The 27,255-nt window shown below is 40.9% G+C and overlaps 1 non-coding gene across 1 annotated transcript; it reads left to right on the top strand.

Annotated features, from left to right (window-relative positions):
• The first annotated feature begins 3,876 nt into the window (after positions 1–3,876).
• Positions 3,877–3,983, top strand: LOC142869710 (U6 spliceosomal RNA). Its single transcript, XR_012918284.1, has one exon. It is a non-coding gene; the product is annotated as a U6 spliceosomal RNA (small nuclear RNA).
• Positions 3,984–27,255: the final 23,272 nt, after the last annotated feature.

Raw genomic sequence — 27,255 nt, 5'->3', positions numbered from 1 at the left:
ATAAAGACTTAACTTGTTACATTAAGGAAATGTCAAGACTCATCAGCCTATATCCTAAAATTCTGATCCTTTAAAGAGAACAAACACCTAAAATTCTGATCCTTTAATTCCGATTCTTTAAAGAGAACAAACCTCTGCTGTGCAGTGTTGGACTGAAAAGTCAATGATGTGGGGGAAAGAGCATGAGCTTTGAAGTCAAAAGACCTGAATTCAAATTCCTGTTCTATTTCTTAGTAACTGAGTGGTCTTAGAAAGTAGCTTCACCTCTCCAAGTTACCTTGATCATAAACTGGAAATAATACTGATTCGTGTAATGCTGATACTAACTTTACGGGGTTGCTGTGAATGTTGAGTGAGGTGACTATATTTAAAGGTCGGTTATTATTACCTATTAGTCTGGGATTAAACACATAACCTAACGCCATATCTTGACTGACTACAGATTAAGTTTCAAATATGGTACATTTTCATCTCAACCCCATGATAATCTGTGAACTACATTTAAATGTATAGAAAGGGAGAGACTGAGAATTTTCTCCTAGTTAATCAGAAAAAGAGTCCCTAAAATTCTTTGCATGGAGAATGTGAATTTTTCTGCCTTGGTGTTCTATATTGAAATTGTTACCCCTCTTGGCAAGTTGTTCCCAGTCTACAAGGAATGGACAAATTGCCCCGGAAATGAACTGTGGGATATATATAGCTTAATCTGGAATGGATATTTGCATCTTTCTTCTACAGTGTCTCTGGAATATGCCTCTTCTTCTTTCTGGTCTTTGTTCTAACTTATCTGGACCACTCTTAGATTGTTCTAATAGTCTCCTAACTAGTATCCCTTCTTTCATTTCTTTTTCCTGTAATTCAGTGTCACCAAATTAATGTTCTTCATAGAACACTTTGCTTATTCTCTCATCAAGATCATAAGAAGATTGAGTCCTTGTTAAACTAAGATTCTGTCATGCAAGCAGTCAAAGCAGCCATGTCTGGTCCCATATTATTTATCCAGACTTATCTCCCATTGCCCTCCCTGCCAATGGAGCCTTTTATTCCAGCCTTGCCAGCCTTACTTCTCTTCACCACAGTCATCTCTCCTTTTATGCTCTCATCCAAGCCTAGAAACTTCTCTCTTCTTCTTTCAAGACTTATTTCACATCCTGCCTTTCCCCCATGCCTCCCTTGACCACTGTGATCTAACAAGAGCATTCACGTTCTGAGGGCCCGCAGCAGCTCTCAGCGGTGCCGTGCCTGTCAGCCTTGGCTCCAGCAGTGTGTGGGGCGGCCATCCCTTCCCTGTCTTTCCAACACCGATGCGGTGTCTCAGGTCAGGAACCATATTCTGCTCTTGTGTGCTTTGCCTTGCTCACCATCCTCTCCCCACAAACCCCAGCTTTCACGGAGTGTGGCCTTCAGGGGGCACAACAAAACAACACATGTGTACCTTAACTGTGAGCTGTGGCCTGGCCTGGTCCTTGGGCACTAGTGTCTACATGACTTTTGTAGTAACTCTGGGACTTTTTGCCGACTTTGGGCTGGGTTGATCCCTGGGCTGAGCTTCGTGTTGGGAGACAAGATTACCTTGATGAGAGGCCTGCTGTATGTCCCTGAGGCTTTGTACCTGGCTCGTGTGGTGTTAGCCTTTTATAACATGCGATGAGGAAATGCCAGGAAGTGATCCTTAGTATTTCATGACAAGCAGGGTGTTTAGCAAGCAATGATACTGCTTTTCCAGTAAACATTTCAGAAAGGACTGGGCAAGCATGGGCTGATTAGCACTCATCAGAGACTGTGATAGTTAGTGGTATGTGAACTTGACTCGGGTATGGGAAGCCCAGATTAAACATTATTTCTAGATGTGCCTGTGAAGGTGTTTCCGGATGAGATTAGCATTTGTGTCAGTGGACTGAATAAAGCAGATGCCCTCCCCAGTGTAGGTGTATTGAAAACCTGAATAGAACAAAAAGGCAAAGGAAGGGAGAATTCACTCTGATTGCTTGAGCTGGACTATCAGTCTTCTGCTGTTGATTGGGACTTACACCATCAGGCTTCTGGTTCCCAGAACTACACCAGTGGATTTCCTGGGTCTCTAGCTTGCAGGCAGCAGATCATGGGATTTAGCCTCCATAATTGCATGAGCCAATTCCTTATAATAAATCTCATATATGGGTGTGTGTGTGTGTGTATATATATATATGTGCACACAAATAGGAAAAAGATACACATATATGATAGATACACATATATATGTGTATCTATATTCTATTTGTTCTGTTTCTTTGGAGAACCTTGACTAACCGAGACCTTTAATGCAGCTTCTTAGTAAATGCTCAGTGCAGGACGTTTTCCACAGAGAATCCACACCAGAAAAATTGACACTCGTGGATTAGATGTCTATGTTGACTAATTGTGGTCATTGCAAAATGTCCACAATTTTTCCTTCCTTGTATCTGTGCCCTTTGATATACCCTACCAACACTCACTCTGAGCTTGGCCATGTGATTTTCTTTGGCCATTGTGACAATAGCACACATGTCATGGGCAGACACTTGAAAAATGCTTGAATATCATCAAGGTTTGCTCTCTGGTGGTTTTTTTTTTTTTAATTTTTATTTTTCCCAAAGCCAGCTCATATTCAATCTTTGGCAGCTCTTGAAACTCTGAGCCACCTCAGAATGAGCCTAGGCTAGTTTGCTAGATTATGATAGACATGTGGCCCAGGATCTCCCTTTCCCTAGCCAACAATCAGCCAACCCCAAAAGTAAAGCTGCCCAGCAGCTGATCACAGAAGCACCTGTGAGTGCAGACAAAACATGTAGAATTGAACCTAATAGTTATTGAATTAAACCTTAAGTTTTTGGGTCATGTGATACACAGCAGTAGATAACTGATAACACTGGCGTAGGCTATTTCACTGCTTAAACTTAGCAGAAATCCAGAGAACATAAAATATTTGGTCTCCACTCTTAGAAGATTAAGTAGGAGAATGATGGTAGCTTCAAGAGAAAACAAAGAAGCCTTCTCAGTCTTGAGAAATAAGAAAATGGGTTCAGTTTTCATCCTTTTGGGTTAGTATAGATCAAAGTTTGAGTCAGGACTTCTAGAGGGGTATCAGGATGGAGTTGAATATCTGTATGTAAGGGACAGCTGAAGTTGAGGGATAAGATGAGAACGCAGAGAAAGAAAGAAGACAGGATCATCTAGCAGGAGCTCAGACCAAGAACTGCAAGAAAGGTTGAGTGGTCAGCAGAGCAGATTGCTAGGAAGGGTAAGCATGACAATAGTAACACCTAATAGTTTAAGTGCAATTTATAGTTTACGAGGCCCATTTATATATGTCTCACTTTAATCCAGTGGGATAGAGAAGGTCAGGACCATTATTATGCCCATTTTGTAGATGACAAAACAGGTACAGAGCCATTAAGGACTTTACAAATATTAATTATCTAGTCAGATGGCAAATTCCAAATGTCTTAAAATCCATGCCATTTTCACCTACCACAGACTGCTAGGACTGTAGTTGAATCTGGCAATAGGAAAGTTATCAGCAATCTTTAAAGAAGCAGTTTCAGGACAGCTGCAGACGGGGAGGATTGTAGTTGAGTAGAGGTAAGATTGCATGGGGATAATATAAAAGGATATGGGAGGTAAGGGGCAGAATACTGCTGCACGGGAGGAAAATGACCTGATAGGGACGTGAGGGGATGCCAGGTTGGAAAGGAGAGCAGGGGTAATAAGCACAGTCGTAGATGGAATGGAAGGAGTCAGTGGAGAGAGAGACGAGGAACATGAAAGCAAGAGAGAAAATAAACAAAAGGGAAACTAAAAAGAGAATAAAAATAAATAAAAGAAAAAGAAATGAAATGTTTTAAGAAAGCAGTTTCTGTGCTTGCTTTGGCAGCACATATACTAAAATTGGAACGATACAGAGAAGATTAGCATGGCCCCTGCACAAGGATGACATGCAAATTCATGAAGCGTTCCATGGAAAGAAAGAAAAGAAAGAAAGAAAGAAAGAAAGAAAGAAAGAAAGAAAGAAAGAAAGAAAGAAAGAAAGAAAGAAAGAAAGAAAGGAAGGAAGGAAGGAAGGAAGGAAGGAAGGAAGGAAGGAAGGAAGGAAGGAAGGAAGGAAGGAAGGAAGGAAGGAAGAAAGGAAGAAAGGAAGAAAGAAAAATGAAAGCAAGCAAGCAATTCCTAAAGGAGTAAATGCCAGTATCTACAGTATAAGTGAAGAAAGAGCTTGGCGTTGGTAGGGGCTCAGAGACTGGCGGTGAGGAAGAAAGAAGGGAAATGACAGGGTGATTTTGAGAAAAGGGAAGGTGAGTCAGTTCACACCAGAATCTTCAAATCCTGAGATCATTTTTACTCCAAGAACAGTTTGCCCTCTCAGGAAACACTTGGCATGGATCTTCCTCTCTAATGAGACGACTGAAAGATTTCTGGAATTGCTTTCATAAAGCGTATCGTTCTCCCAGGCAGAAAGATTTAATTCTGTGATGGAAAAAGAATGTCTTGGGGTAAGGAGCCTGCATGACTATTCTGTGTGCATGCGTGCTGGGCAAGAGAAAGGAGTTCTGGGACCTGGGAGATTGGGCTCAGGGAATGAGGGCACCAAAATCACAACTGGTTATTCACTGCTTTGCCTGGAATCCAGCGTTGTCCTGAGGAGTGGTGCACATACCCTTTGTGTGAAGGAGATCTGAATTAAAAGCTTCCTTCTTTCTGAGTTCCTGGAAATTTACCATCAGAATGTCCTTCCTTCCAGTGACTCAAGTTTCCTGATTACTGCTTCAAGGGAGATGCTTCCGGGAGGAGTAACCTACTAAACTTTAGGTTATACTTACCTGAGAGCAGGCTTTGATATATGATGAGGATGAGGACAGATGGAGAAGAACTTAATAGAAAGAACAGAAATCTACTTGAATAGAATCTACTTGAATAGAAAAAACAGAAGCCTACTACACTGTTCACATGCTATTGCTCATGCAAGAAGTTCTGTGGATGCTTCTAAATCTCTCTCACTTTAATCCCTATCACTATCAAAATGACTCAACTACTCTCTCAAGGTGCCTCTGCAAAGTGCCTGGTACATCATCAATGCTCAAAAATACAGAGCACTAAAAAAAAATAAAAAAAAAAAATACAGAGCACTGATGATGGCTGGGTGTGGTGGCCTACACCTGTAGTCCCAGCTACTCCAGAGGCTGAGGCAGGAGGATTGATTTAGTCTGGGAGATCTGGGCTGTAGTGTGCTATGCTTTCAGGGTATCTGTGCTAAATTCAGCATCAATGTGGTGAGTTCCTGGAAACAGGGGACCACCAGGTTGTCTAAGGAGGGGTGACCAGTCCAGGTTGAGACCAAGCATGTCAAAACTCTCATGCTGATCAGTAGTGAGATTGCACCTGTGAGTAGCCACTGCAGTACAGCCTGGACAACATAGTGAGACCTTGTCTCTAAAAGAAAAAGTATGAATGAATGAATAGCTTCTCAACTGGTCTCTGTTTCCAAGTTTGGACCCCTACAACCCATTTGTTCTAATGATCTTTTTAAAGCTCAGTTTTGATTTATTTAGAGTCCTTCACGGTTCTTTGTTGCTTATAGGATCAAGTCCAAACAATGTTGCTTGGAATACAAGGTTTTTCATTATGCAACCTCTGCAGACTCTCCCAATCTGTCATACCACACAAAACACCACGTGTGCAGGTACATACTGGCACCTTCCTGTTAGACTCACTCCAACCATACTGAACGGCTTCTAGATCCATGAACACCTGAGATGTTTTAAACTGCACCCTGCCTGAGTTGTTTCTTCCTGAAACAACTCCTGTCTCATCCTGTGTCCACCTGGTAAAACATCCATGTCCTTTTGAGGTCAGTTTAAATGACTCCTCCTCAATGAAGCCTTCCATGAGTTCCTGAATCAAGGTACCAGCCTCTCCTACGTGCCTCCCCTGTATCTAGCTCTGCTCTAGCACCCGGCACAAATGAATGGCATACATTTGTGGATAAAACTAGATGATCATGTGCTTGGAAAGCAGGAGCATTTATATCTTGTTTTTCATTAATCTTTATACCGGCCATCTATTATGCTCTTAATAAATGTTTAATTGCGAATTTAGGCTGAGACTGCTTAAAGCCAAATTCCCTTCCTTCTTTCTTTTCCCAGGAATTGTCCTGGATATAGCATTACCTCAGTTACTTTCTTTGTAAAGCAAGAGCATAATTATAACCATGAATCATTTTCGTGTTGCTTAGCTAAGCATTTTGCCCCGGAGTGAAACCTGCAAAGGTCCATCCACTTCTGCTCTCTGGTCTAAGCCGAGGTCCAGTGCCTGAGAAGATGCAGCAGGCACCTCCATTCTCCCCACCATGAGGGCTTTTGGGCAGGAGGCCACCTCTTTATCTCTCATGAGTGTGATCTGTTATTTATTTGCATCTGGCTTTGCAGAGTCAGGTGCGTGAGGCCCACTGGGAGATGGGCAGTGGCTGTGAGGATCATGATATCATTTTTGCTTCCCATTGTCTTGGGGGCTTCTGCTTGTCATTTGCCGGAGATATTTCCAGGTGGTCTTCCTTGTGATGTAAGTTCAGCCTGTTATCTATTCTGCAATCCAGTGAGTTTATAGACACAACTATTTTCTAAAGTTTGTCCAGCAAGGTGTTCCCAGAATGGAACCTCTGTCTTTGAAGAGGGCAGTAAGTTTCCATTCTCCTCCAGGATCCATGAGAAGCTAGTAGGCTGGCTTCCGTGTGACGTACCTACTCCAGTGCCTCTTTAGGAAGGAGTCCTCCCTGTCCTCTTTATTCAGGGAGACAGAGTCAGCTTTTCAAATGGGAAATTAAAACAAAACAAATTGCACTGGGGTAGATAAGTATTGGCAGCCACTGCCTTTAGCCTTGGAAGATCACATTCTGAATTCCCTTCTACTGGCCAGTTTAATTCTTCGTATATCTGAGAGTGAAGGTACCAAAGGGAACAGATTCCTGGCTACCTAATCAAACCCTGTGCCAGGAGCCAAAGTCACCACTTCCTGGATAATTTCCACAAACCCAGTTCTTTCATCCTGGTCCAGTACAGACTTGTGCTTCAGTGAGCAGCAAGTGCCTTTCCCTTGGTGTAGATTGACATTATCAAGGGCCAAATTTTAAAGGCCAGATAATGCCTGAATCTTGAAACCTGCTGAGGCAACTGAGTCAATGCCCCAAACATGGGAATAGGGCATAAACAACCTTTGGGTTTGGATTTACAATTTTTTTGGTCATGTACTGTCAATTATTATAGAGGATTTGTGACTCAGTTATCTCCTCTTATTAAGTGAATGTGCCTATTGCACGATTGGTTATTTAACAAGCCACAGACATCTGGCAGAACCAAGGGTTTATTTGAAATATTCCTTCACAGGAAAAACACACTCTCTAGCACACTGAAAGGGTTTGCATAAGTATTCTTATAGGCTGGCTTAAGCAAGGGAAAGCATTGTTCTGAGAGAAATTTAACTGCATTGCAGTTTCCAAATATTTAATACTTTAAAGAGGAAGTTCTAAAATTTAATAGTTGATTTTATTATTACTCTTTGGATGTAATTAACTAGGGATGCACTTTAAACTGCTTCATTCTGGCTATTGAAATGGATTTTATGGTTTACACTGGGGAAAAAAAAATTCTGTCAGACCATGGGCCTCTCCCTTGGTGCACATTATTAGAGTCTTTTTAGAGACAAGCAAGCAATTTTGCTGTCACTGGTCTTGTTCAAATAGAGTATGTTTATCTATGCAATACTCTTGGGAAAGGGTGTCAAAAAAGGATCACCAGTTAGCAGCTGACATAGCTCCTGCATACACGTTGAAAAAGCTCCTCAAATAGCAAATGAACACATATATTTTATTTTTTATGTGGCTGATAAAATGTTATGTCATTAAGTCAAAAGAACATATTTGTCCTATCTAAGTTGACTTTAGAACTAGCTCTCACTTCTAATACAAATGAGGGCCTTGCGGCTCAACAGAGGACGCTCTGCAGAAACCAAACAGCCGCTCAGGACTTGAGGGACAGCAGGTCTTTAAACATTGAACGCCAGTTCTTTAATGGGCTGTCGGCATATCCCTGATCAGTTCTCAGATATTTAAATACCGCTGGGCGAAAGAGAAAACCGAGCCTTTCTGGAAGTTTAGTTTAACTCGTATATTGTTTTATTTCAAATACCGAACTCTCATCTAACTGCTCTATCAAATCAAAGCATCCATCCATTCATTTATTCAACAAATAAATATTAAACAACAAACAAGTATGTAGCAGGCATTATTCTGGGTTCTTGCAAAAGGGTACACAAAGCAAACAAGATGCCTGACCTCAGGGAACTTACAATCTGGTGAGGATGTTAAACAAACAAGGAAAAGCTAATCACAAATTAGAAATGCTATGGAGAGAGAGATTGTGTGTTGGAGTCAGACAGAACTGAGGCCTCAGTTTTCTCATCTATAAAATGTAAATGGTGGTACATACTTTAGAGCTTGAAGATTGAATGAAATAAGAGAATGTAGATAAATTTGTTAATGCAGTAGTCAGTTTGAGGTAAGAGATTGAATACATGGGAAGGATACATGGTATATTTGTTGGTGACTTTAAAATTAGAAAAGGGTACCCTGGCACTGAAGTTCAGCCTTCACATCTTGAGGTGTTGTCACAGAGAACAGGCACTACTCATTCTTGCCATTTATTTGGAATAGTAAGCATGACGGTTCACCAATTCATTTCTCCTAAAGAACAAAATATTAATTTGTCACAATCATTTTCATTTTCTTAAAAGGACAACATATTTTGTTCATATTCAAGTATAATATAGAAAAATATAAAATATATTAAAACAAACTGAAACTCACTATCTGTCCTTCCAGATGCATATATGAAGTCACAATATGCATACAGTCTGCCTCGGCATCCCCAGGGGATCGGTTCCAGGATGCCCCCTCAGACATCAAAATCTGAGGATGCTCAAGTCTCTTATATAAACTGGTGTGGGATTTGATTATAACTGATGTACATCCTCCCACATCTATTTTAAATCATCTCTAGATTACCTTATAATACCCAATACAATGTAAATTATATATAAACTATGCAAATAGTTGTTATACTGTATTTTTAATTTTACTGTATTTTTGTTATATTGTATTTTTTATTTATATTATTTTGTATTTTTATCTTTTTGCATATTTTCAATCTCTAGTTGGTTGAACCTGAGGATACGGAACCTGCAAATACAGAGGGCCAACTGCATTTACCTAGTGTTTTTGCTTACAAGTTCTTCCAGCTCCTTTGAATTTGAGGGCTTTTCAAGGAACCTCTCACAGTGGAAACTCTCTCATTTCAGCTTTATGGGACATTTAGATTCTTTTATAAAGTTCCTGATTCTTAGGGTTCACTTTCACTTCATGAGGCCTGGAGAGACCCCTCACTTGGGATATCCTACTCACTAGATGTGATGGTTATTTTTATGTGTCAACTTGACTGGGCTGACAGATGCCCACATAGCTGGTTAAACATTTCTGGATGTATCTGTGAGAACGTTTCTGGAAGAGATTAACATTTAAACAAGTAGACTGAGTAAAGAAGATCACTCTCACCAATGTGAGTGGGCATCATCCAATGCCTTGAGGGCCCAAATAGAACAAAAAGGCAGAGAAAGGGCAAATTCCACCCACCTCTCTGAGCTGGAATGTCTCATGCCCTCAGACATTGGCACTCTCGAGTTTGGGCCTTTCAGACTCAGACTGGGACTTACATTGTTGGCTCCCTGGTTCTCAGACCTTTGTCCTTGGACTCTGGGCTTCAGACTGAATGACTGAATTACACCACCAGCTTTCCTGGGTCTCAGCTTTCAGAGAGCATATACATAGTATTTTCTATTGGCTCTGTTTCTCTGGAGAACGCCGAATAATACACTAGAATTTTGTTAACCATTTGCTATATATGCAGATTTAATTTAATTTAATCCTCAAATAGCCCTGTGAGGTGAGTATTGCCATTTGCATTTTTTAAAGATGAAGAAACAGATGCTCAAGGAGGTTGCATAGTTTGCCCAGGGTTAAAAAACTAAAAAGTAGCCTAGACAGAATTTGTGCTTATCTAAAGCATTTTATCAACCCATTCATTGGCTGCCTGCTACGTTTCAGACCTGTGTCAGGCTAGGTGGTCAACGGATCACCTTCAATGGAGGCGATCCTCCATTGAAGAAGACAGATGTGGGGGAAACAGTTAAATAAGTAATTGGAAGTGTGACGCTGCTGTGAAGGAGAGACACACAGTAGAGTGGGAGAGTGTGACGAGGCTCTAAAACTGGAGGCCCCCATGAGGAACACCACTGAGATCCAGAGTGTGAGGTAAGTGCAAGGGCACTGTGAGGGACGCAGTCACTGGCTAGGGGACAGAGTGTCCTAGGCACATGGAACAGCATGAACAAAAGACCTGAGGCAGAAAAGGACACGTGTGTCTTCACCAAAAGAACTGCTAAAAGGTAACTGTGTGTGAAGGTCAGACACCAAGGGGGAATCACACAAGGTGATGATGAGGAAGGGAAGGGGCCACCTCACACAGGGCCTAGAAGGCTTGGTTAGGGCACAGACTTAACCTACTCTCAACAAGAAGTCATTAAAGGACTTTAAGCTGGGAAGTGATTTAATCATATTTAAATTTTTCAAAAGATCATGCTGACTGTGGAGAACAGAGCGGGAAGGGGGACATCTTAGGAAGCAAGAGGACTAATTAGGAGGCAACCGCAATAGTGCAGGCAGGAAATAATGGTAGTTAGGAACAGGGTGGTGGTGGAGGAGATAGAAGCGAATGGATGTCAGAGATACTCAGCAGCTGGACCTAATGCTTGAGTCAATTGGAATGCTTTCCATTGCAGGTAGTGGGAACTGACTTAAAAATGGGGGCAATTTACTGGCTTATGTAACTGCAATATGTAGAGATAAGGCTGGGTTCAGGCAAAGTGCAGTGAAGTTTCTAGGGGAGTGGTTTCTATTTATCTTCTGCCATATATGTTTTATTTTAAAAGGACTTCCCCCATGCCCACAAAATGGCTACCAGCAGCTCCAAGGCCACGTGCTTCTTCCTTTACGCCCTGTTTGAAAGAGAGTATCTTTGTTCCCAGCATTCCCAGCAACAGTCTCAAGTCTTACTCTGATCGAACCAACTTAAGTCTCATGCCCATTTCTGAACAAGTTATTGAGACTGGAAAGATGGAATGCTCTGACTAAGTCATGAGCTTTGCTTTCCTGAAACCACATGGTTCCCCAGATGGAATTGGAGATGGTGGAGAAGGTTGAGGGAGGAATGCATGCTGTGAACCAGTAAAGGTGTTCTCTCTTAATGGATTGGATATCAGGGTTTAGGGAATAGAGAGTAAAGGATGACCCTCCTCTGCTGGTATCGCTCATTGAAGAGGGAAGCAAGAGAGGCAGGTTTATGAAGGAAGATGATGAGTTCAGTTGTGTTTGCAGGGCTGGAGAAATATCCAAGGAGAGATGTCAACCAGGCAGTTGGATGGGCTAGCTGGAAGCTCAAAACAGAGTTGTGTGTTGTTGACTTACCTGATCTCAAAGCTTGTGCTCTTAATCAGAAGGCACATTTTACATGTTTCTTAAGGACCGACCAGCAAGAAGATGAGATTGCCTTCATGATGGTGGGGTTTGATACTGCTATGAAGAAAATTCCAAGGTAATGGCTTCAAATGGGTTAAAGTCTGGCAATCCATTTGATTCCCTGACAACTCTTAGTGGCTATGGAACATTTAATCACACAATGGTTATATATTTCACTTACATATTCTTTTAATGCTCACAACTGTTACTTTCCCCATTTTACAGATGAGAAAACTGAGGCATAGAAAGGTTCCATCTAAGGTCATAGTGCTAGGAAAGAGTAGCACTGGCATTTGAACCAAGAAAGTCTGACTTCAGAGTCTACATCCTTAATCTCTAAACATCCTATTCTGCTCAGGAGGGAAATGGCTAAGATGGTCACTCAGTCAATCAGTTGCTTTTAAACACAAAGCTGAATGGTTGCTCTAATTCTTAGTTCCTTCTAGGATGCAGATCTTTGGGTCGGAATTATCTTCTTTTGCCCCATTCTTGCCAAATCTTCACCCTTCATAACTATTTTCGACAGCGTGACAGAACTGGGCGAGGTGAAGTGAGGGTGGGTGGTCCTCTGACTTTTTCCTTAAGCAAACTAGAAATGATAGTTCTGCGCTGTCGTTTTGTGTTATCTGTGCCTCTCTGTTGCCATTAGTATGGATAATTAAGAGCTCAGGATAAACTCTCTTTTTCCTTAAGTTACTTTTTTTTCACCACAGAAGGATAATATCCTTACTTTTTTTCCCTTTCAATGAATGATATAAACAAGCAGGAGGAAAAAATAAAACCCATACCAAGCAAACCTCTGAACTCCCCACATTATTTAGTGAGAGGATTTCTTTTTCCCTGATTCAGACGTTGATCATAATGGTGAAAATAATCCTTGGTACTTTCTCTAAGCTTGCTCATTATCATTCAATATGTTCAACGGAATTATTAAATTTAAAATAATATGGTGCACCTGGTTGAGATGACGTGAGAGATTTGGCTTCCTGTCTCTTCGTTAAGGATGAATTCAGCCCAAGGGTGTACTATGAACTTGGCAAATAGCATTATAATAGTGAGAGAATATTGCCTATTGGGTAGCAGGAGTTGATGATTAAATTTAAGTGTGTACTGTCCACATAAAACAAATAATGCACTCTTTTTTTAAACTTTTACCGTGAACATTCATCACTGGTGCGGAAGATGCACAGTTGCTAATTATTGTGTTTTTAACTTGTAATATACTGTAAATTTTGTATAATACTACTGTGACCTTATACAGAATAGAAAAGATGACAGGAGGCCTATAATTATTGTATGGGGAAGAAATGCCTATAATTATCTACTATTTTTAGGAATAGCGTGCATGGCCTCTTAATTTACATAAGCTTTAGACATTCACACATTTTCTGTCTTTGCTTGTAGATGATAAATTTTGCTCAAATGAAATCAGAAAACATACTGTTAGATGAGGAGTTAGCCAACTGGGAGCTTGATTACAATGAACAGCACAAGCTTTGGTGCCAACTAAAAAAGGGAGCATTTATTTGGATGAGATTTGTTTAAGGCAAGATTCAAAACATTAAAAAAAAAAAAAAAAAACAAAGAACAACACCATATTACTATATTGGGGCCTGATAAGGTGTGATTATTTTTTAGAGAATTGGTTAAATTATCTTGTGGAAAAGCATTAACCTAACAAAGAGAAAACCTCTAGGATATTTATCACATGGAGGGTGATTATGACAGCATGTTCTTATTAGAGATGAATATTTTGTGCTCATTAAGGTTACCCCCTTAAGTGCTCAAGGATGAAAAGCGCTTTGCAGTGAAGCACTACCGTACTATTGTCCTGTGAGCACTTGCTTTTATCTGGGGGGCTTCTTTCCAAACTGAGGGGCCTCTCTAGAAGACCCAGCCCTGGCAGGGCCTGTCTTAGAGCCATTGGGCAACGTAAGAGACTGGGAGGTTTTCAAGTTAAACACATATGTCTGCAGGAGTCGAGAGTGATAACAAAAACCCTCTGGTCTCCTAGTGTGGGATAGCAGGGGGGAAGGACAAGGGTGGACTTGGTCCCTGACGATCCACAGGCGAGCCCCCCTTGAGATGCTAAGCTCAAACTGTAGGCAAACCCAAACTCAAACTCCCTACTTTATAAAGGAATTTTTCACTGTAAAAATAATAAAGAGTGACTTCCATACAAGGAGCATTTTTTCCCGAAGCACATAATATATGACTGTTTTTGTTTGTTTTGTTTGTTTTTTTTATAAAATGACTATAACTTTTATTAGCTTACTGGAAATTACAAATATGCAATTATAATTTAAAGGTTGCATACAACTGTTAAAAAATAGCCTAAGAAAGATATATCTTTCCCCAAACCCCTCTTCCCTCCCCCCATGTTTTAAAATCTAAGTAATGCAAGAAAAGCAATTTAAAAGTTTTGGTCGGTTGATTGGTTGGTTGGGGTTTCAAATGGCCATGTAATAGATAATTCTAAATGGTCAGGAGTCAGCAGGATGTTTAGATATGCATTATGTGCAAGGCCTCAGCACACATATACACCTTACATTTGGTTTGTTTGAATCAAGATTCAGAGAAGGTCCACCTATTGCATTGGGTGGTACATCTCTTCTTCTATAGGCTCCCCTTCCCAGTATTTTTCCCCCATTGTAATTTATTTGTTATAGAAAAGCATTCATTTGTCTGGTAGAGTTTCCCACATACTGGATGTTACTAATTGCATCTTGTGGTACCATTTAATATATTTCTCTGTCCCCTGTATTTTCTGGGGGCCAGTAGTTAGATCTAAAATCTTGATTAAGTTCAGTTTTGTATTTTTTGGCAAGACTGCTTCCTAAGTGGTATTGTGTTCTTCCATCAGGAGGCACACAATATCTATCTCTTTTTTGGGGTCTTTTTTTGTGATGTTAGCAAGAGTTGTCTACCATAGCTTAAATCCATTATTTTATCAAGAATTGCAAAACCGGCCAGGCACGTTGGCTCATGCCTGTAATCGTAGCACTCAGGGAGACTGAGGTGAAAGGATCACTTGAGTTCAGGAGTTCGAGACCAGCCTCAGCAAGAGTGAGACCCATCTTTACTGAAAATAGAAAAAATTAGCTGGGCATGGTGGTGCACACTCTGTAGTCCCAGCTACTTGGGAGGCTGAGGCAGGAGCATGGCTTGAGCCCAGGAGTTTGAGGTTGCTGTGAGCTATGATGATGCCACAGCACTCTAGCCTGGGCAACAGAGTAAGACTCTGTCTCAAAAACAAAACAAAACAAAACAAAACAAAACAAAATTGCAAAATGGTGATAATTCTGTCATCTCATTCCCATTGTTTTAGTTAGACTACTTTCATGAAGAAATTTTCCTTCATCAACTATTTGGGTACCTAGGATACAACTAGTTTTACTAAAACTCCATTTGCAAGCTACTCTACTTTTTGTGGTAAAATGCTTTGGATTTTGTAGATCTAGAAATCCTCATGGGTTTTCAGTGAGATACTGGAGTGCAGAGACCAGCTTAGTGAGTAGGTCCCTTCCACATATAAGGATATGTGTGACATATCCTCAGACAAGGATATATTTTCCTGGTGGGTAATAAATCTCAACCCCCTTCTAACTTTACTAACCATCACCTGGAAATCATAGAAATGGCAGTACTGCTCTTCTGACCTGTGTTAGAGTTGCCTTTATGCCTGCCCATGTGCCTTCTGTCAGATATAAGCAACTCAAGGGCAAGTGCTCTATTTCTGATTCCTTATTTATTTGACATTTCACACCCAACACAGTGCTTGATGCATGGTAAGATTTCAGAAAATATATGTTGTCTGGAAGAATGAATAGGTGAATGATGAAGGCTTAGGGAAAACATCATGCTTTCAGAGTGATTATTGGCTGTGTTGGTCTAGTAGAAAGTACATTAGTCTGAGACTCAGTTGGACTTGGGCTCGAACCAACATCTTCTACTTTTTGTTCTTGGTCAAAATACCCCAACTTATGGTCTTTAAAATAGCACCTGCCCGAGCACTCTCACAAGGTTATTGTCAGGATCCTGCAATCCAGTAGGGAGCTGTGTTTAAGGGACTTGGGAGCCACACAGAAGGCAGTGTGATGGGTGCCCACTGTTTACCCTCTCTGAACCTATTAAGTCATCTCTAAAATGAGAACAACAATATCTGCCTCTCAGGGTTGTGGTTAAGAATTAAGTATACTAAGTAAACCTTCAAGAAAAGATTTGTGTTATTTTGATGTGAAAGTGCTTTGGTAAATTAGAAATGCTATGTAAGTTTATTATTAGTAAAAGCAGCATTTTCTATGAACTGTATATTCTTGGTCTTTGGAACTTTCTTCTGCTTGGAAGCACTTTGAAAATGATTAAAAAGATGGGATTGTTGGTGTAGTGCTCACCCACCGAGGATTGCCACTGTCAGGACAGTCTGGTTTGACTTGCTTTCCCTGGCCCTGGCACCCGATGAGCGATGAGCGCTGGCTAGAGGAAAGGCCCTGGATGAAAGATGTCCTGGCAGCAGAAACATTAACACCCACTCTTGAGCCAGGAGGTAGGTGTTAATGTCTCTAGCTGGATTTCTAGCAGCGGAGATATTTAACACCTTCCTAGGATCCAGGAGCCAGGCACCCTCTCTTTCAACCTAATTTGGCAGGTGAAAGGGAGAAAGTATTTGCAGTCGAGTAGTTGAGAAAGCACATAAAGCTCTGTGCCACAAAAATAGTTCCTGGAGGCTGAACACTACATGGAGAAGGGGTCTTTTTTAGTTTGGTTATCTGGAGAGTGACTCTGGCGGCCCTTTTCTTAACAGACCTCACTCATAATGGGCCAGTAGGGCATGCTGGGAAAGTAGTGGCTCTAGGGTGGGGTAAAGATGTATGGGGTTCAGGACAGGTTGGAAATCCATGTCTAAATGCAGCTTGAAACATGACACTGTGACTGGCATGGTTGCCTGAGTGTTTCTGTTTCCAGGAAGATCAGGGGTTCCTTTGGGGGGATGGGTGTAAATGGGGGAACACAGAAGAACCAGTCCCTTAGGAGAAAGAACAGGGAGTGAAGTGCCTCACCCAAGTTGCCCCTTCACGCTGAGTCCAACCAGCTTGAGATCAGTTTGGAGGATGCTATGGGCATCTTAGCTACCAAGTTCATGGTGGCAGACAGGCCACTCCAAGAATGAACAAAAACTCCTCTTTTGTTAGGGTTTGACTGACAGCAATGGTGAATTGTGACTCAGACTGAGCTTGAATTGTGCTTGTTTTCTTTACAAAGCTGAGTCCCATTTGCACAACAAGCAAAGAGATAAGGTAAACAACTTCTGTTTAGACTTTCCAAGGTCTGCTTCTCTGGGTGACATCTCAAGAACTCTGTAACACCACCTCACCTGGGGGTGAACCCAAACACTGGGAACCCTTTCAACATCCAAAAAGGGTCACTTCTTTGAAATGTGATGACTCCCTAGGACGACTTTTTCATTTAAATTACATGGATATCATAGAAGCCCAGGCCAGGAGGTGAAGCAGAGCAAACTCACACTTTTTGACTATAAAAGCAAATGCATATTTTTGATGAGCCTGCACTGGCTGGCTGCCTTTGCAGGCTTAGAATGATGTTTTCTTCCCCCTTTTGCCTACAAGGAATGTTGTAAGCAGGCATAAACAAATGCCTTCATTATTTTTCCGAGTCTCTCTGCACTAAATCATTCTACATGGGAAATTTGCTATTTTGTTTGTCTGGCAGTTGCTTAAGCTAATGGGGCCAGGAGAGTCTTCCTTGGGGTTGCATCTTGGGATTCTTCTAGTGCGAGAGAATGAACCCCCATTAGACCGAACGTTGTAAAAACAGAAGCCATGAGATTGGGTAAAAACCCCTCCATCACTCGGACCTCTGGCCCCTTGTAGCCCAGGTTTGTTACTTTATAAGAATAATAATATAATGTTATTTTTAATAATAATAATTATAATAATAATCACCTCTCCCCTGGGACTGTGGCCAAGCATGTCACAGAGCCCTGGATAAATGTCTTCCCTGGAAACCAGGCTAATGGGGAGTCTTTTCTCCAAGACTTTTTATTAGAATGATCATCTCTAATATAGAAAAAATGGTAAGCAACAGCAAATTTTCCAAATGAAAACTCTGGTTTAGATGATTATTAAATACCCTGTTTTGTGCCATGCTGAGAAGAGTCATTGAACACTCTGTCTCATCCTTTTCATGAAATGCCCAGAGACTAGGCTAGAGATCCAGATGGAGTGGACGTTTAGCCATCTGTCCCTAAGCCAGCAATGTTCCTGACTCTCCTTGCTTCCATCAATGACACCACTGTTGTCCTAATTGCCCAGGCCTGTGGACACCTATTCCTGAAGATTCATCCTTTGTTTTTCCTCCCAAATATGGCCAGGCCTTTTCATTTTTGGTCACACTATTGTATTTCAGGCTGTTTCCGAATGTGGATTTCTAACTTGTCCTGAATAGCATATCAACATCACCCTCGTACAGACCTACAATCCCCGTAAGTATCCCAACTCACCTTTCTGCCACTGCCATGCAGCCGACACAGTGCCTGTGGCCTATAGTTACCTATGTGAGCTAGGTACTATGCTAAGTATTTTACACAGGTCATTTCATTTGATGCAAGCAATGATGCTAAGAGGTAGGCACTCTTTTTATGCCAATTTTCAGGTACCCTGCTCATGGTTACACAGCTAGAGGAGCTGGGATTTGAATCAAGATGTGGTAGACTGCTAGCATTTATGTCCCAAATTCTTCACCCCTTCCTGTGTCCTTGCCTTTTGCCATGTGAATTTGCTATTCTCTTCTTAAGAGAAGGTAGAATCCTTTTTCCCACCCCTTGATTCTGAGCTCAGCCATGTGGCTTGCTTTGGCTAATAGGATGATATCAGATGTGATACAAATCAAAGCTTAAAGAAATGCTTGCACATTTCTGTTTACACTCTTGTTCTCTCTCCTGGCTGTGAAGGAAAACATGTCCAGGCAAGCCTATGCGAGGATGAAAGACCTATTGATCAGCTCCAAGTCATCCCAGTTGTCCCAGTCTTGGCCATCTATGGTTAGCTGACAACCAGCCAACCTCCAGACTTGTGAGACCAGGCAAGACAGTAGAAGCGCCTTAGCTGCCTAGGCTCCAAAATGCATTACACAATAACTTTTAATCATACTATCTTCCTGTTAAAATCTAACCCACCCCCCAGTTAACCAACCTACTTACTCATTCTTCTTTGATCACTCCATGTTGCCTGAAAAATAAAGTACAGACTTCTGGTTTCCTATCTGGCATGTAAAGAGCTTAGAAGTAGCCACTCTAGCCTAATAACAAGTAAAAAGCTGAACAAGCTGAAAAATAAACAACTCTTCTTAGATCTGTCTCACAGGGCAAACCACTGCCATCAAAATCAGAGAAACAGAGAATCACAACTCACTTTGAGCAGAAACCTCCACAGAAACAAGTACTGAGGTAGGAAACATGAACTGTATTTGATTAATTGCTAAAAGCTCGATGTGGACAAGTCTGTGAGTTAAAAACTCTGTCTACACTTTTATGAATTTTATTTCCTGGAGCTCTCCCATGTTCTCACAGTGAAGACTGGAGAAAAATCTCCTCATGCTCTGGCTATCTTGAAATACGCCAGCGCATTCTGTTCTCCTTAACAAGGCCTGCCCTCAAGAAGAACTGTTTTACCAGAGCCGAACTTATTGGGGTTTTGACAGATTAACCAACCCAGGAATGGGAAATATCCAACTCCAGCCCCCTCTAGCCAACCTGTCCCGCCTAAGGTGGGGGAGAAACTGAGAACCGTATGTGAAGTTCACAACCTAGAGTCACTAGAGGCATAGGCTCACTAAAGACTGAGACATAATCACAGGACTATGGAGTGCTTAGTCATTCATACCCTGGACATGTTACCACCCCCAACACCTCGTTACCTCATCATTAAAGGCCTATTTACTGGAGTTCCTCTCACCTAGTATGTCATGTCCAGATTTCCAAAAAGAAAAAAAGAAAACAGAAAGAAAGAAAGAAAGAAAGAAAGAAAGAAAGAAAGAAAGAAAGAAAGAAAGAAAGAAAGAAAGAAAGAAATTGATTACAAGGCAAACTGAAAGGCCAAAAAAAAAAAAAATCCAAAACACTAAAGAGACAGAGCAAGCATCATAACCTGGCTCAGATATGGCAGGACTGTTGAAATAATTGGACTATGAATTTAAAACAACTATTATTAATGTGCTAAGGGAGCTAATGGAAAAAAGTAGATAACATGCAAGAACAGATGGATAAATAGAGAGACAGAAGCCCTAAGAAGGATCAAAGAGAAATGCTAAAGAACAAACACTCTAATAGAAATGAAGAAGGTCATTGATGGGCTCAGTAGATTGGACACAGCTAAGGAAAGAATCTCTGGTACTTGGAGATTAAACAACACACTCCTAAAAAAATCATGGGTCAAAGAAATAATCTCAAGAGAAATTTAAAAATATTTTAATGAAATGAGATAAAATAAAATGAAATAAAATAAAAATGAAAATATAACTTAGTCAAATTTGTGAGAGGTAGTGAAAGCAGTGCTTATAGGGAAATTTATAGCTTTGAATGCAGATATTAGAAAAGAAGAAGAACCTAAAATCAATAGCTAAGCATCCATTTTAGGAGACTAGAAAAAGAAGAGCAAATTAAATCCAAAATAAACAGAAAAAAAAAGAAACAGTAAAAACTAGAGTAGAAATCAATGAAATTGAAAATAAGATATCAATAGAGAAAATCAACAAAACCAAAAACTAGTTCTTTAAAAAGATCAATAAAATCAATGAGCCTGGCCAGAACAAGGCTAACTAAGAAAACAAAAAGATAGGACATAAATTACTAATATAATAAATGAAAAGGGGAACATCACTACAGATTCCCTAGACATTAAAAGGATAATAAAAAATACTATTATACTATTAAGTACTCTATGCCCATAAATTTGTTTACCTACATGAAATATAATAATTCTTTGAAAGATACAATCTGTCAGAACTCACATGAGAAGAAAAAGACAATCTGAATAGGGCTGCACTTACTGAAGGAATTGAATCAATAATAAATAACTTACTTAAACAGAAAGCACCAGACCCAATGGGTTCACTAGTGAATTCTAACAAACATTTGAGGAAGAAATTATACCAATTGTCTACAATCTCTTTCAGAAGATAGAAGCAGAAAAAATACCTCTTGACTCATTTTATAAGGCCAGCATTACCCTACTGCCAAAACCAGATAAAAACATTACAAGAAAACTGCAGACCAAAATCTCTCATGTACATAGATGCAAAAATCCTCAACAAAATATTAGCAAATTGAATCCAACAATGTATAAAAAGAATTATATACCATGATCAAGTGAGATTGATCCCAGGTATGCAAGGCTGGTTCAACATTTGAAAATCAGTTAATATAATCCATCACACCAACAGGCTAAAGAAGAAAATTACATGATCATGTCAATAGATGTAGATAAAGCATTTGACAAAATCCAATACTAATCTATGATGGAAAAAAAAGCCTCTTCACAAACTAGGAATAGAGGGTAATTTCCTCAACTTGATAAAGAGTATTTACAAAAAACCTACAGCTGGCAGGGCACGGTGGCTCACGCCTGTAATGCTAGCACTCTGGGAGGCTGAGTTGGGAAGATCACTTGAGGTCAGGAATTCAAGACCAGCCTGAGCAAGAGTGAGACCCTGTCTCTACTGAAAATATAAAAAATTAGCTGGGCATTGTGGTGTGCATCTGTAGTCCCAGCTACTTAGAAGGCTGAGGCAGGAGGATAGCTTGAGCCCAGGAGTTTGAGGTTGCAGTGAGCCAGGCTGACGCCATGGCACGCTACTCAGGACAACTGAGTGAGACTCGTCTCAAAAAAAAAAAAAAGATGAAGAACAGATCTGTAGCCTTGACAGCATGGCCCTTGAAACCTTGCTTTCTCAATATCCCATCACAAACCTCTGCTCTAGCCAAAGCAGCCTATTTAAGGTCCTCCAAATGTTCCTTTTCCTTTCCCAGCACCTTCCCAGCTCACCATGCCCTGTCCCCCTCTCTCAACCACATCCTACATTTTTCCCAATTTGGTGTTGGTTCTACCTCCTCCAGGAGACCTTCCTACCCCATCCTCTGTAGAAGTGATGTCTCTGGCCTTGAACTCCCCTGCACCTTCGCCAGTCATCTGGCTCTTGCATTGGCCACCCTGTGGTGTCAGGCAGAGCGCATGGTTTTTATGTATGTGTATTATCTCTCGAGTGTGCAAATTCCTTCAGAACAAGGATCATGCTGTATGATTAGTGGCGTCTCCCTCAGACTTGCTGGTATTTAATTCAAGAAGTAAATCAAAGTATCAAAGCCTACATTAAAATTTCAACGCAATAAGTGGCCACAAAGCTTCCCCACTGGAAGATGCATCTCAGAGTCCCTCAGTGCCATGATGTCACTGGCGGAAATGTCTCCCAGGCAGCATTCAGAGCCACCTTCTGATCTCCAAGGTGATGAAGCCCTGGGAGTTATTTATAATTCCTGTCTTGATAGTGAAGACCTCAGGCTCTATCGGGTTTTCTAAAGTGTCACTTTAGTCTGGAAAACCTTCCATGGCTTACTACCGGAGGGGCCACCCCTTTGTGTGCTCACGCTGGGGAGAGTGAAGATGAACCCATTCCCAGGAAGAGTGACTGGAGAGCCTTTCCTCCAGCAGCAGGCTCCAGCTCTGGTATCTCTCTCCTTCCCTCAGAGGTCTGGTGCAGCCACCTGGAAGCCCCCCTTCCCCACCTGGCCCCAACCACACCCACACTTGACTGCGAACCATGGCTCAGTAGTGACACCTTTATGGTAAGGGAACACTGTTCTCTCGGCGAGGCATATTCTACCAGGTAAATCAGATTCCTTTTCAATGCACCTTAATTATACCAGTATTTCAGTTGAAAGGTACTTTGCCCTTGCCCCAAATTACCTGAGCCATGATCTCAATCTGATCATTTTGTTTTAATAGTCCCAACCTTAGAATGCTCAAATCTACCTTGTTCTGTGGAGAAGTCTTTGTGTCCACAGGAACACCGTGATTCTTTCTTTGTCTTTGTGAGTCTGAATAATTTCACAGGGTTTTGATTGCCTGTGTGCCATGTGTATTTATTGTGCATACAGGTAGGTACATGCACAACATACTAATTGAATTATTCTAAAAACACAAATATTTTGCTGGGCTCCAGAAACAACACACTAAATATCTAAATCTACAAACTGCTGACAAACAGCACCTTTTCTAACAAAAGAGAGCAGTTTAATAACAGTGTTAGAAAGCTGGCAATATGTTTGTTAAAATCTTTAATTAGGGACAGGCTTTCCCAGAGGCCTCCGAAGGCAAAAGGTGTAAATGGAGAAACTGTCCCAGCCTGCACGCGCCGCGGTGGCTGCGTTCCGAGCACAGATGGGCTGGTGAGGAAACTGTGAATGGACAAATGATAACAGACTACTCTGTAATTCCAACAGCAGCTCATTAGCAATCTGTCAGAGATTTTCATATTTATACTGGTAAAAATGCGGCAAGTGCTACACGACTGTGTGCATGTCTAACTGAAAAGGCCATTATAAACGGATTGGCAGAATGGCTATTAATAAAATGGTAATGTCGCGGGAAGCACAGGCATTTGGATGCTTTGTGCTCTTGGTGGAATATGATGATTTTGTGCGCTTTTTGGCCATCAGAGGAAGCTGAGATAACAATGGTTTCATGATGGAAATCATTAATAAATAAACAGCCAGGCCAGCACGGTGGAAAATGTGAGGGACATGAAGCCATTCCAGTTTCCAAAGGATGAATGGTGACGTTTCTCAGTTCTGAAAAAGACTCTATGTCAGCAACTTTAAATTCCCTTAGATCACAAACCTGGTTTCCAAATGATTTTAAACTGACTAGTTAGTGGGTTCAAACAGTTGCCATTGAAAATATATTTACTTAGGTTGTATGCATACAGGGGCTGAATTTGATGAAGAATCAAGGAAGGTTTAGTCTTGGAGGAGAAAGAGAAGGAATATTTAGGGAGCACCTATCAAATGCCAAGTGGTTTATATTTGCGATCTTATTTAATTTTCACAACAACCCAATGAGATAGTTCCCCATTTTACAGGTGTAGAAGTAACTGAGCCCTAGAGAGATTATGTGACTTCATGAAGATAGTATGGCTGGTAAGTGGAAATGATTCTATTTGAACTCAGTTCTTTATGGTTCCAAAGCTAATCTTTTTTCCCACTACATTATATTGCCTCTCAAGTTATCTGTCATATACACTGGGGAGTAGCCTTTTAGGATCTTTATTACCTTACTATGGACAGGTACAAGGGCCCCAGGGACTCACCTGGGCTCAACTTATATGAAGCTATCCAGTTTTTATGGCTCAAATGGACACTGAGTTATTTGAAGCATATACCTTAAAATTTCTTTTTGGGGGATAGCTTTGCTTCAATATTGGGATATGTCTGCACATGTTATGAAGACTTAAACTAATGATCTATAAATCTATCCAAAATTTTTTGAAAGAAAAGAGCTCATCTATTATGATTCCATTTACATAAAACTCAAAAATAAGTCAAACCTATGGGAACTGTTAGAAATCAGGATGATGGCTCCCCTTGGGGAGAATGACTGTAAGCAGGTACCAGGGAACTTCTGGGATCAGGCTATTTTTTTTTTTTTTTTTGAGACAGAGTCTCGCTTTGTTGCCCAGGCTAGAGTGAGTGCCATGGCGTCAGCCTAGCTCACAGCAACCTCCCACTCCTGGGCTCAAGCAATCCTGCTGCCTCAGCCTCCCGAGTAGCTGGGACTACAGGCATGTGCCACCATGCCCGGCTAATTTTTTCTATATATATTAGTTGGCCAATTAATTTCTTTCTATTTATAGTAGAGATGGGGTCTCGCTCTTGCTTAGGCTGGTTTTGAACTCCTGACCTTGAGCAATCCGCCCGCCTCGGCCTCCCAGAGTGCTAGGATTACAGGTGTGAGCCACTGCGCCTGGCCATCAGGCTATTTCTTGATTGGAATGCTGGTTACATTGGTGTATTCACCTTGTGAAAATTTGTTGAGCTTGTAAACTTTTAATTTGAACACTTTCTTGTACACGTGTCATATTTCAATAGCATTTACCAAAAAAAAAAAAAGGTCAAAATTGTTTTCCTAACATGATTTAAATTGGAGTTCTATTAATACTTAGATTAATACTTCTATCAATACTGTTCAATTTCCATACTTTTTGTGGCCTTAGGCAAAATTATTCTTTATGTGAAGTTTATAGTTGAAAGCCCTGTGCCTGGAGTTTGGAGATTATAAGCAGGGGAATATGTATCTGCCTTCGTCCATGTGGGTGAGTGTGTGTTTGCTTACTTGAACATGGAAATGGAGAAATACCTGTGTTCTTTTATTCTCGCCTTTCAAACTCTTGGAAAATCTGGGCTGGGAACACATGCTAGTCAAGTGCAAATTTTATACATGTGAGCTTGGGGAGGGGGCTGTCTCATTTGGTCACCCCTTGTTGGTAGCAAGCCCCTGTGTCATTGGCAATAGCCGGCATCCTCCCCTCATAGGAACCAACTTCTCCAGCCAACGTGTTGAACTCACTCCCACCTATGCCTTTGCCCCTTTCTCTGCTCAACTCTTCTCATTGCCAGCCTTCCATAGAGAGCCAAGAGGTTGCTTGAAGAGGACTTATACATCCCACAGACACTCGAAGGGCTGGTTCTGAGGTTTCTTGATGGAACTTACCCTGTTTATTCATGCCTCAAACATATTTCCTACCTTACAGCATACACCTACCTTTATCACCCAATCTTTTTAATCACCAAGATAACTACAAACAAGGTAGATTGTCTAAATGCTGCACTGCATAGCCTTTGCCAAAATAACAACTGCAGTTCTAGAACTTTATCTTAAGGAAATCATTAGATAAGTTTGCAAAGATATATTAAGTGTGGTTTGAGGACTAGCAGCACCAATATCACCTGTAGTGCTTGATAAAATGCAGATTCCTGGGTCTTATGCCTTTCTAATTGAATATGTGCAGCTCATGCACCCATATTTTTAAAATACCTGAGATAATTCTTAGTTACACTGAAGCTTGAGAGTTGTTGATGTACAGGGAGATTCTAGCATATTATTTAAAAGAGGAACAAAAGGGGCGAAGGAGAGCCTAAATGTTCATTAGAAGAGGACTAGTTAAAATAATGATGACACAATAATATCTACAATAGATGTAGATCCATATTTATTGACATGGGAAAATGTTCACAATGTATTGCTGAATGACAAAAGTTTGTACTAAGGCATGTGTTATCTAAAAATGTGTGTGAGGCCAGGTGCGGTGGCTCACGCCTGTAATCCTAGCACTCTGGGAGGCTGAGGTGGGCAGATTGTTTGAGCTCAGGAGTTTGAGACTAGTCTGAGCAAGAGCAGGACCCCATCTCTACCAAAAACAGAAAAAATTAGCCGGGCATGGTGCTGCATGCCTGTAGTCTCAGCTACTCGGGAGGCTGAGGCAGGAGGATCGCTTGAGCCCAGGAGTTTGAGGTTGCTGTGAGCTAGGCTGATGCCACGGCACTCTAGCCCAGGCAACAGAGTGACACTCTGTCTCAAACATAAATAAATAAATAAATAAATAAATAAATAAATAAACAAACAAACAAATAAATAAATAAGTGTGTGGGTGATGCCAGAATATCAACAGTGCTCCTCTCTGGATGATACATTTATTTTTCATGGCTTTCTCTAATATTTTCTGATTTTTTTTTTGCAATGAACACATATTACTTTTATTTTTTTAGATATCAGATCTCACTTTGTTGCCCAGGCTGGAGTGCAGTGGCCCAATCACAGCTCACTGTAAGATCAAATTCCTGGGCTCAAGTGATCTTCCTTCCTCAACCTCCTGAGTAGCTGACGCTACGGGTGTACAACACCACACCCAGCTCATTTCTTATTTGTTGTAGAGACGGGGGTCTCACTATGTTCCCCAGGCTGGTCTTGAACTCCTGACCTGAAGTGATCCTCCTGCCTTAGCCTACCAACATGCTGGGATTATAGGCGAGAGCCACTGCACTTGGCTTGAACAGGCATTACATTTATAATCCGGTAACCCAATAAAGTTATTATAAAAAAATAGAAACAAATTGATATTTGATTTCCTAGGCAAGTATCTCCACTGTACCATCCCAAAGAAATTTGTGGATGGTTAGTTCAGAAGATAGCAATGGCTATCTGATCCTCTTAAGATATAAAATATCTAAAAGACATCTCTTTGTTGGCGCATGAGATCAGCCAATACTGATCTACTGGAGTAGAACCGTATGAACACAATAGTGGTTTTATAGCTGATGTTTTATATCACTGGGATTTTTACTTATTAGAACTCTGCTTTTTGCAGGGGATGAGGTTGGTGAAGAGGTCTAGGAAATGCATTCTCTGATTTTGGGAAGTGAATCTGGTGCCTAAAGAAAGACTGTCCAACTCATGTATTTAAGAGAAGATTTGCAGCAGTGGAAAAGTGTCCTGGAGAAAATGAGGGCCATCGGATCATAATTGTATCCTGCTTTTTTATGCTTTTAACTT

This window comes from Microcebus murinus, chromosome 2 (assembly GCF_040939455.1).
Source record: "Microcebus murinus isolate Inina chromosome 2, M.murinus_Inina_mat1.0, whole genome shotgun sequence".
In the NCBI taxonomy this organism is placed as follows: Eukaryota; Metazoa; Chordata; class Mammalia; order Primates; family Cheirogaleidae; genus Microcebus; species Microcebus murinus.
Note: the sequence above shows the minus strand (reverse complement) of the source record. Positions and strands in the feature narration are given on the sequence as shown.